Raw genomic sequence first — 12624 nt, 5'->3', positions numbered from 1 at the left:
TTCTCCTCCTTCTTCTTCTTCTTCTTCTTCTTCTTCTTCTTCTTCTCTCTCCCCACTCTCTACTCCCTTTCCTCTGTTGATCTTTGTGCTATTTACCCATAATTATTTTTTAAATCTATTTCTTGTGGATCTACACAATTGTAAGATTCACTGTGATGTATTCATATATGTACATAGGAAAGTTATGTTGGATTCATTACACTGTCTTTCCTATTCCTATTTCCCCATCCATTCCATTCATTCCCCTTTGTCTACTCCATTGAACATCTCTTCTCTCCCACCCTTTATTGTGTGTTAGCTTCCAAATGTCAGAGAAAACATTCAACTTTTGGATTTGGGGGATTGGCTTATTTCACTTAGCATGATAGTCTCCAGACTTTTTCCTTGACATCACATGGGCAACTGTTAGAATTCTTCACCAGGCACAATTACAAGCAATCCAAATATATATTTTGTCCTAATAATCAGTACATGTATAGAAACGTTAAAAATTAACTGAAATTTAGAGGCTGGAAATAAACCAAAACTCTAAGCAATCCCATCACCATCATTTTTTCTAAATTTATAATAAGTACAGATATATCTTAAAAGTTTTAATCCCTCCCCTCTGCTTTAATACATACAGAATTTGTAGACAGTCCCTTTATCTAGCCTTTGAATTACAAATGATTTGAAAGGGAAAGTTTTTATGAAGAAGAGAGATAAGATTTTTTATGTAAGAATAATATGACTCCTTTAATGTTTTCTGACACTGAGGTTCAGAACACTTTTTCATTATCTTCTTTAATAATTAAATGATGAGATTGCACTAAACCTTGATGAAAAAGCATTGATTGTGACAAATCTGTTTGGTAACCATGTAGAAATAATAACTTCTTTCATAGAAAATCCATTAAAATAACATAAACCATTAGAAAATTATTACAAGAGTTAATAGGGTCTTAAATAAATTAGAATCCATTGTGGGCCAATCTTGTATATGAATCTGAAATAATTTTATGTCATAATCAATCACTTCTATGGAGGAGAATATCATTATCATTATGAAATAGATAGGTATATGTCTGTATTAATAGTTTTGGTCAACATTGTTCTTGTTAGTGTCATTTGTGCAATATACTATTTGGGAGCTAACCTTAAACTACAAGACAATACAAGACAAATTTCATTTATATAAGAGAGTATGCATATAAATATTCAAAATTTATTCTAGAGTTTTTGTTACTTTGTGTCTTTGTCTGTTTCCAGTACAATAAACAATTTCTGAGACCCAATAATTCATAAGGGAAGAAAATTTATTTAGTTCATGGTTTGGGAGGCTGGAAGTCCAAAAATCAGGCATCAACATCTGGCAGGGGACTCATGCTACATCATAACATGTCAGAAAAGCAGAACAACACACAGGTTGATGCAAAAGAATTAAAATATAAGAGATAAACCCATTTTATAATAATCATCTCTCATGATAACTTGCTGCAAAAGCAACAACTCACTCACTCCCTTAAGAGTTAATCTAGACCTGAGAAAGTGACACAGATTCCTTCATGAGGGTGAAGCCCTCTAACTATATCACCTTTCAACATGTTACATTGGTAATCAGTTTCAACATGAATTTTGGAGGAAACATATCATATGAAAACCATAGTACCTTATCACTGTAATGGTTTTATATTGATGATGCACAAATTATTACAAACTTTGTGGCTTAAAAAAACCAAAAAAGATGTTATAGTTCTGTAGGTCAGAGGCTGGACCTAAGTCTCAGTGAGATAAAATCCAGGTATTCAGAGAGTTGTATTGATCTGTCTCCAGTTTCTAGGAGAGACTCAGTTTCCTTGCCTTTTTCAGTTTCTTGACTTGTGCCCCCCTTTTCAAAGCCAGCAACAATGGGTTGAGTCATTGTAACATCACATTACTCTGACCTCTCTACTACCTCCTCGTGCACTTTTAAAAGGGCCCTGTGATTACATTGGAACCATCCAGACAGTCCAAAATAACTTGCAACTTTGTCAGCTGATTAGCAACCCTAATTGCATCTATAATCTTAATTCTTCTTTACCACAAACCATAATAGATTCATGGGTTCAGGAGATTATTAGGAATGCAGATATCTTCTTTTAATTATTCTACCTACAATAGTTACCTTCTTTCTTTTAGAGTTAATTTGTATTATCAACCTAGACATAATTAAAAAGGACCATGCCCCCTCTCCAAAAGCCCAATTTCTGATCCTCAAAAGCAGAAAAAGAATTCATCTATTTTAGCTGTTTTTTCCTGTTTCTAACTTCATATTTCTAAATAATACAGTATTTCTTAAAGTCTTCATTTCAACAAGTCTTTCAACTTTCTAGTATATTAGATGAAATTTAGATTTGCACATACACACATCTCCTCTGCTCTCATTCTCCCAATATAGTTAAATAACATTTCAAAAGAACTAATGGCCAGCTGGGGATATAGCTCAGTTGGTAGCGTGTTTGCCTTGCATGCAAAAGGCCCTGGGTTCAATCCCCAGCACTACCCTCCAAAAAGCAGTGTTTACATTATTATGACCATAGAAACATTATCTGTAGAGCAATATAATATAATATAAATATAAATAATGTACCATTATTATGTTTCCTATGTTTTATATTTTTCTCCTATAGATAATAATTTCCCAATATTTTCTCTTGTTTGGTGATCTGTGTATCCTCTTTATTTATTTTTGGTGCTAGAGGTTAAACCCAGGGTCTCACAAATGCTAAGTAAACACTCTACCTCTGAGGTATGCCCACAACTCCCTATGTCTATTATTAATTACTTTCTCAGTTATATTGTCAGTTACAGATTAACACAATTTCCAAGTCATCAAATGTATTAGGCAATATACCAATTCCAATTTTACTGGAAAACTTATCTCCTAGAAACCATAGTTTTCCTATTCAATCAGGACTGGTTACTCTCTGGGCCTCTTGCTCAGCATTGTACTGCCTGGGACATGTCTTCAGTTGGAAATCTCCTTACTTTTCTTGGTTATGTTAAAGCCCCTGTTTCCTGGGTCTTATTCCTTTCTCTTTCTTGATTTCTCTTTCTCTTTTTTAAAAAAGTGAGATATAATTTATTTACAGTAAATGACATAGATTTTAACTGTACATTTTGATGGTTTTTGATAATTTGATACATTTACTCGCCATCCAAATTAAGATATAGCACATTTCAGTCAGTCCCCAAAAGTTTACATTTATAACTTCCCAAACAAATACTCTACACACCCAACTGAGACAATCACCATTTTGATTTTTACCACCATAGATTTATTTTGCCTTTTATAGAATGTTATATAAATGGAATCATTGGATGGGTATCCTTTTATGTCTTGTTTCTTATACTCAGCATGTTTTTTTAAGATTTATCAGTCATTATTCATCCTTTTTATTGTTAGGTTTTATTCCACTGCATGAATATACTACAGTTTGTTTATCAGTCCTGCTTTTCATATATAGTTGGGCTGTATGTCATTTGAAGCATTATTAGTAAAGCTATTGAGAATAGTTTTGTAACCAGTGTTTTGTCGACATGCTTTCACTTGTCTTGGGTAAGTAACTAAGAATTGTATTGGAGAACATAGAATAAGATTTTATTTTATACATATTAGGAATTTCCAAACTATTTTCCAAAGAGATCTATTACTTTACACTCACCAGCAATATCTGAGTGTTCTAGTTTTTCATTTGGTATTGTCAGTCTTTTATAAATCAATTTTATGTTGTTTTGGTATTTTATTAATTTCTTTTTGAATTGACAGATAAAATTATATGTATTTAGTTTACCCAACAGGATACTTTAAAGTACAACTTGATGAACTTCTGCACATGCATATACCTATATAACTGCTACCTCAAAAAAGCTAGATTCATAGAAAATGTCATGTATTTCCTAGTCAACATGTCCCCTCAGAGGTAACCACTGTTCTAATCTCTAGTGCCTATTACCTATCTTTACCTTCATATAATGAAATGGATGTTATGTAATACTTACATTAGTGTTTTTATTTATTTTTTTGCATTTGGCTTCCCTGACACATTATTTTAAAAACTCATATATATTATTGTGTGTAGCAATGGTTCATTCTTTTTATTACTCTACGTTATTACATTTTGTTTTTATGCTATAATTTGTTCATTCATTCTAGTGTTGTTAGATTTTGTATTTTTAAATTTAGAAACTTTATTAGCAAACTTACTATAAAATAATTGTCCAAGTCTCTTGTTGGACATGTAACCTAATTTCTCTTGGATATGTACTTATGAATGGATTCTTGTCACAAGGTATGCATGTATTCATTGTTAATATATACTATCAGTTTTCCAAAGTTATCACATAAATTTCCCCTCTCAACATCAATGTATGAAAGTTCCAGATTGTTTCTCATTATCATTATTATTGGTCATTAAATTTAGCCATTTAGTGTGTGTGTAATACTTTGAGAGAGAGAGAGAGAGAGAGAGAGAGAGAGAGAATTTTAATATTTATTTTTTAGTTTTCGGCAGACACAACATCTTTGTTTGTATGTGGTGCTGAGTATCGAACCCTGGCCGCACGCATGCCAGGCGAGCACGCTACCGCTTGAGCCACATCCCCAGCCCAATGTGTGTAGTTATTTTAGATTGTAATTTTTAAAAAACAATATTTTATTTTGACATGATTATAGACTCACAGGAAAATTTTTCAAAATAATACAGACAGCTCTGTGTACCTTTTGACCAGATTTTCCTCACTGATAATAACTTTTGTAACTAGAATAATAGCAAAACCAGAAAATCAACATTGGCACAGTATAGTTAACTAAAGAACTTGCTCACATTTTACCAGTTTTACATTCATTTATTTGTGTGTGTGTAGTTCTATGCAATTTTATCCTATGTATAAATTCATGTAATCACGATCATAATCGGTAAACAGAACTGTTTTAGTTTTAATTTGTATTTTCCTGGTAATTTACAATACTGGAAACATTTTAATATTCTTATTGGTCATTTAGAAGTATATGAATTTTCTATGGTTTTTTCTCATTTTCAATTAAATAGTCTTTTTCTTATTGATTTATAGAAATTGTTAGAACAATCAGAAAAAAAATATTAGTTTATCAGGTTTTTTAATCAAATGCATTTTCTCTTCTTTTTGGTTGCCTGCTCACTTTCATAAGTGTCTTTAACAAATATTCTTAATTTTAATGAACTCCAATATATTAATGTTTTCTTTTATGATTAACAAAACGTTGCCTGCTTAAACTTCATGAAAATATTTCCTTTAAATTCTTCTATAAACTGTAAATATCTGAAAAATAATTTAATCTTTTAAGTTTTCACAATTGGGTCTAAGATACATTTTGAATTTCTGTTATGTGTAAGGAATAGGATCAACAGCTACTCTTTCCCCCTAGATATTCAATTGATCCATCAACATTAATTGAAAAGGTCATTCTTCACTCCATTAAATTGTAGTAGATATTTGTCCTGAAACTTATGTTTATGTGCTGATCAATTTTTGGCTTCACTTTTCTGAAAAATTGGTTTGTTTATATTTGCACAAATATCACATTGTCTTAATTACTGTAAGTTCACAACAAGTTTGTTCTTTGAAAATTCTTTACTATTCTAAGTCCTTTGTGGTTCCATATAAATTTTAGAGTTAGTTTTTAAATTTCCTATTAAAAATCTTACTAGTATTTTGATTGATATTACACCGAACCGATACCATTTAATGTGTGTGTGTGGGGGGGGGAATTGGTTATCATTATATTAACAAGTTTATTAATTGGGTAATTGTGATATATGTCTCAATTTATTTAGTTCTTTTAAAATTCTTTTACCTGTTTTAATGTTTTGGTGTGGCATTCTGGCACATTTTGTCAGATATTGAATAGGTGATGAATGTGGCTTTATTCTATGGTAAAGGTTGTTTTATTTCATTTTTCAACTATCTGTTGCTAATATAGAAAATATAATTTTTATATTGATCTTGTATCCAGAGGTCTTGATGAATTCTAATAGCTTCTCCATCATTTATTTTTGTCCTTTGCACATAATCTTATTACCAATGAATACAGACAATTTTATCTCTTTCTAATCTTCATACATGCTATTTATTTTTCTTGCTTATCATATAAGATCACATTTTAAAATTTATGTTGCCATGTTATCGTGACCAGGATCTCAGAGCCTATTCCCTAGCCCTCAATCTGTACCTCTGCTCCACTGATCTCCCTTCTCTTTTCATGGGATTCCCCCTCTCCCCACATCCCTCCCCTAACTTTGTTTCACTTACTTTGCTCTAGCTTCAACATATGAGTGAAAACTTTTGACCCCTGACTTTCTGAGTCTGGTTTATTCCACTTAGCATGATGCCCAATATTACCACTTTTATATGTTATAAACTCCAAAATAACATAATGATTATTACTGTAAATAATTATTGTTTGTTTTAGTCAGCTTTTTCACTGCTGTGACTAGGAATCCCTGACAAGAACAATCTTAGAGGAGAAAACATTTATTTGGGGGCTCATAGTTTCAGAGTTCTCAGTCAATAGATGGCCAACTCCATTCCTCAGGGCCTGGGATGAGGTAGAAGAACATCATGGAAGAGTGTGGCAAAGGAAAGCAGCTATAAACATTCTGTCCAAAAGAAGATAGAGAGTTCTACTCAACAAGGACAAAATATACACATCTAAGGCATGAGCTCAGCCACACCCTACCTGCCTACAGTTATCATCCAGGAAACCCTATCAGGAACTTAATGCAATAACTAATTTAAGGCTCTAATAACCCAATTATTTCACCTCTAAACCTTCATGTACTATCTCACACAAGAGCTTTTGGGGGACACCTAATATCTAAACCATAGCATCCCTCCCCTGGTCCCCTAAAGCTCAAGCTCATACTGCAATACAAAATACATTTAGTCCATTTTCAAGAGTTCACATAATCTCAATATTTCCAAGACTTCCCAAAAGTCCAAGTCCAAAATCTCCTCTGAAACTCAAGGCAAACTCTCAGCATGAGCCCCTATAAAATTCAAAAGCAAATTACATATATCCAATCTATAAAGATACAGAGGCCACACCAGAGAAACAAGGGCATAGGAAGAATCTACAAGGGAGGAATAGGGGTATAGAAAGAAGGGATGAAACCAAAGCAAGACCAAATCCAGCTAGGCAAAAAGGCCTATAGTTCCATGTCTAGCATCTGGAGTACATGTCATTGTGATGTTCTCTCCCATGGGCTTGTGTAGTTCTGCCCCTATGGCTTTGCAGGTTGCAGTCCACATGGCCACTGTGTTGACTTGTCTCTGTTTATTTCCTGCAGTTTTCCTTGACAGACATTCCACTGTACTTAATCTTGGGGGTATCTACTGAAGCTTTGGCTCCCTCCTCACATCTTCACTCATCTGCTCTTCAAGAGATGCCTGCAGGGATGCCAACTCTGTAGCACTTTGCTTGGCCTCCCCGGCCTTCCTTTGAAATCTTGGTAGAAGTCTCCATGACCCCTTAACTCCAATATCCTGCAGTCTTGCAGCACCAGCACCACATTGTTGATGCCAAGGTCTGATGCCATTTCAGGTAGTAGTTAAGCCTCCAGGAACCACAGCAACCTCTTTTTGCCTGGGTAGCTGAACATGGTGAAACCACTTCCTAGACCCCACTATGCAAGCCAGATGTCCCCAAGGTCTATTCTCAAATAATTATTTTTTCTTCTCCACCCTTGAGCCTGAGATGGGTATGGTCTTCTCAATTCCTGAGAAGCCCTTAAACCATCTCTCCTATCATCTCAGAGTAAAGTCTTTAACATTTATTTAGTGGCTGTAATATCTTTAATAGCGACACATTCCTTAGCCCCAGTTTTACCTGCAGTTTTCTGACCAAAGTGGAAGCTTTTCATATCTTTCTGTTTTGCTTTCTGCTCCTAATTATCACAATAAATTTGGCTAAAATCTGCCAGCAACATCCATGTCACTGCTGCCTGAATACTATGCTGCCTAGAAATTTCTTCCACCAGATTAAGAAGTCTATCGCCTTTCAATTCAGCCTCACAGAAAGTCTCAGGACTCTACCAAAATTCAGACAGCTTCTTAGCCAGAATGTAACATGAATGGCTTCTAATTCAATTTGCAATAGTCCTCCTTCTTTTCTGAAACCTCATGAGTTCAACCATTACTGTGCACTCTACATTCTGATTTTCTGAGTTTCCAACAGAATTGCCCATTAAGTTCTGCTTAAAATAATCTACATCTTTCCAGTTAGAATCACCAAACTTTCCAAAATTCCTCCCACAAATTCCAAAATGCTCCAAATCTTCTGACCATCTTGGTCAGGTTAGTCACAATCACTACCCCAATTCTTAGTTCTAATTTCTGTTTTGGTCAGCTTTTTCTGCCACTGTGACCCAAAGACCTGAAAAGAACAATTATAGGAGAAAAAGTGTATTTGGGGTCTCACAGTTGTAGAGGTCTCATCCATGGATGGCCAGGTCCATTCCTCAGGGTCTGGATGAGGCAGAACAACATGGTGGAAGTCTGTGGTGGATGAAAACTTCCTCCAGCCATACCCCACCTGCATACAGTTACCACTCAGTTAATTCCTATCCAGGGATTAATTTACTGATGAGTCAAGGCTCTCATAACCCAATCACTTCACTTCTAAAACTTGCATTGCCTCACACATGAGCTTTCTGGACACACCTCACTTCTAAACCATACATTTTGGCCATCTAGGCTGATGCTAAGGTGGGTTAAACCTGAATATCATTGCTACAAGAACCTGCACATTCTCAGGGTGCATCAAATCTCAATGCTATAGTTGGCAGTGATGCAGGCTAGAATATAAGTATTTCCCACTACAGTGCAGGTCTCCATCTGGTGCAAAGGAATTTCTTGTGCTCCATCTAGAAATACTGGCCTGATGATAGATGTGCTGCCCAAGAATGTGGGACAGGTGTTGAAGACAGTCTCTTGGTCAGCAAATCTAATGCTAATCTAGATTACTTGTGAGTCACAGCTGCAGGGACCTGCCTGGACTTGCAAGGTGGACAGGTGTGTCTCAGGTCAATTCAAAGGATAAAAAATGATGCAGTCTCAATATTGAGTCTTTCTCACAGCCACACAGGTCTCTGATACTGGAGCTAGTCTGAAGGCTCCATGTATGGTGTCTGGCCTCCATATGAAATCTTAAGTTCCTCCCAGATGTGGTGCTGACACTGAAGTGCAAGACAAAAACTTGTATCAGATTCTGTGCCCTACTTTTCAGATATGGTGGAGTCCTACCATATCTGTCTTGTTTCCCAAGGTATGCTCTCTCCCATTTTAATTTTTTCTTAAATTTTTTATTCCTATATTTATTGAGGCATAATTGGAAAATAAAAATACATATATTTTTAATTTATTTTTTATTCTAATTTGTTATATATGACAGGAGAATGCATTAAAATTCATATTACACATATAGAGCACAATTTTTCATATCTGGTTGTATACAAAGTATATTCACACCATTTGTGTCTTCATACATGTACTTAGGGTAATGATGTCCATCCTATTCCACCATCTTTTCTACCCCCACCCTTCCTTCTCCTCCTATCCCTTTGCCCTATCTAGAGTTCATCAAATCTTCCCATACTCCCCATCCCAATCCCACTATGAATCAGCTTCCTTATATCAGAGAAAACGTTTGGCATTTGATTTTTTGGGATTGGCTAAATTCACTTAGCGTTATTTTCTCCAACTTCATCCATTTACCTGCAAATACCATAATTTTATTCTCTTTTATTGCTGAATAATATTTTATTGTGTATATGTACCACACTTTTATCCTTTCATCTATTGAAGGGCATCTAGATTGGTTCCACAGTTTAGCTAGTGTGAATTGTGCTTCTATAAACATTGATGTGGCTGTGTCCCTGTAGTATGCTGTTTTTAAGTGCTTTGGGTATAGACTGAGGAGTGAGATAGCTGGGTCAAATGGTGATTCCATTTCCAGGTTTCCAAGGAATCTCCATACTGCTTTCCATATTGGCTGCTCCAATTTGCAGTCCCACCAGCAATGTATGAGTGTGCCTTTTCCCCCACATCCCTGCCAACACTTATTGTCGCTTGTATTATTAATAGCTGCCATTCTGACTGAAGTGAGATGAAATATTAGTTTTGATTTGTATTTCTCCAATAGCTAGAGATGCTGAACATTTTTTATTTATTTGTTGATTTATTGCATATCATCTTCTGAGAGGTATCTGTTCAGTTCCACTGCCCATTTATTGATTGGGCTATTTGGTTTTTGGTGTTTAGATTTTTTAGTTTTTTATATACCATAGATATTAGTGCTCTATCAGATGTGCAAGTGGTAAAAATTTGCTCCCAAGATGTAGGCTCTATATTCATCTCACAGATTGTTTCTTTTGCTGAGAAGAAACTTTTTAGTTTGAAACCTTCCCATTTATTGAATTTTTATTTTAATTTTTATGCTATAGGAGTCTTATTAAGGAAGTTGGGGCCTAATCTGACATGATGGAGATTTGGACCTACTTTTTCTTCTAATAGGCACAGTGTCTCCAGTTTAATTCCTAGGACTTGATCCACTTTGAGTTGGGTTTTATGCATGGTGAGAGATAGGGGTTTAATTCTATTTTGTTGAATATGGATTTCCAGTTTTCCCAGCACCATTTGTTGAAGTGGCTATCTTTTCTCCAATACATGTTTTTGGCACCTTTGTCTAATATAAGATAATTGTAATTTTGTGGGTTAGTCTCTATGTCCTCTATTCTGTACCATTGGTCTAACAGTCTATTTTGGTTCCAATACCATGCTGTTTTTATTACTATTGCTCTGTAGTATAGTTTGAGGTGAGGTATTGTGCTACCACCTGCTTCACTCTTCCTTCTAAGGATTGCTTTAGATATTCTGGGTCTCTTATTTTTCCAGATGAATTTCATGACTGCTTTTTGTATTTCTATGAAGAATGTCATTGGGATTTTGATTGGAATTGTATTCAATATGTATAGTGCTTTTGGTAGTATGGTCATTTTGACAATATTAATTAATTCTGCCTATCCAAGAACAAGGGAGATCTTTCCATCTCGTAATGTCTTCTTTAATTGCTTTCTTGTGTTCTGTAGTTTTTTTTTGTTGTTGTTGTTTTGTTTTGTTTTTTTGTAGTGGTCTTTCACCTCTTTCATTAGGTTGATTCCCAAGTTTTTTTTTTTTTTTGAGGCTCTTGTAAATAGGATAATTTTCTCATTTCCCTTTCAGAGGATTTGTCACTGATATACAGAAATGCCTTTGATTTATGGGTGTTGGTTTTGTATCCTGCTACTTTGCTGAATTTATTTATGAGTTCTAAAAGTTTTCTGGTGGAATTCTTTGGGTCTTCTACGTATAGAATCATATCGTCGGCAAATAGTGCTAATTTGAGTTCTTTTTTTTTTTCAAAGAGAGAGAGAATTTTTTAATATTTATGGTTTTTAATTTCTGGTGGACACAACATCTTTATTTTACTTTTATGTGGTGCTGAGGATCGAACCCAGTGCCCCACACATGCCAGGCAAGCATGCTACCGCTTGAGCTGAATCCCCAGCCCTTGAGTCTTTCTTTTCTTATCCATACCCTTTAGTTTCTTTCATCTGTCTAATTGCTCTGGCCAGTGTTTCAAGAACTATGTTAAATAAAAGTGGTGAAAGAGTCCATCCCTGTCTTGTTCCAGTTTTTAAAGTGAATGTTTTAGATTTTTCTTCATTTAGAATGATGTTGGCCTGGGGCTTAGCATAGATAGCTTTTATGATGTTGAGATAAGTTCCTGTTGTCCCTAGTTTTTCTAGTCTTTTGAACATGTATGGGTGCTGTATTTTTTATACCTTTATTTTATTTATTTATTTTTATGTGGTACTAAGGATTGAACCTAGCACCTCACACATGCTAGGCATGCTCTCTACTGCTGAGCCACAACCCCAGCCCCAGGTGCTGTATTTTCTTGAATGCTTTTTCTGCATCAATTGAGATGATCATGTGATTCTTGAAGTCTGTTGATGTGATGAATTACATTTATTGATTTCAGTATGTAGAACCAAACTTGCATCCCTGGGATGAATCCCATTTGATCATGGTGCACTATCTTTTTGATATGTTTTATTATTCGATTTGCCTGAATTTCATTGAGAATTTTTTCGTCTATGTTCACTAGTGATATTGGTCTGAAGTTTTCTTTCTTTGATGTATCTTTTTTTTTTTCGTGTGCAATTTGTTTTTTTTTAATTTTTTATTGTTGGTTGTTCAAAACATTACATAGTTCTTGATATATCATATTTCACACTTTGATTCAAGCGGATTATGAACTCCCATTTTTACCCCGTATACAGATTGCAGAATCATATCAGTTACACATCCATTGATTTACATGTTGCCATACTAGTGTCTGTTGTATTCTGCTGCCTTTCATATCCTCTACTATCCCCCCTCCCCTCCCCTCCCCTCTTCTCTCTCTACCCCCTCTACTGTCATTCATTTCTCCCCCTTGTATTATTTTTCCCTTTCCTCTCACTTCCTCTTGTATGTAATTTTGTATAACCCTGAGGGTCTCCTTCCATTTCCATGCAATTTCCC

Source organism: Marmota marmota, unplaced genomic scaffold (genome assembly GCF_001458135.2).
Source record: "Marmota marmota marmota unplaced genomic scaffold, marMar, whole genome shotgun sequence".
Classification (NCBI taxonomy): Eukaryota; Metazoa; Chordata; class Mammalia; order Rodentia; family Sciuridae; genus Marmota; species Marmota marmota.
The sequence above is the reverse complement of the archived record's forward strand: the minus strand, read 5'-3'. Positions refer to the sequence as shown.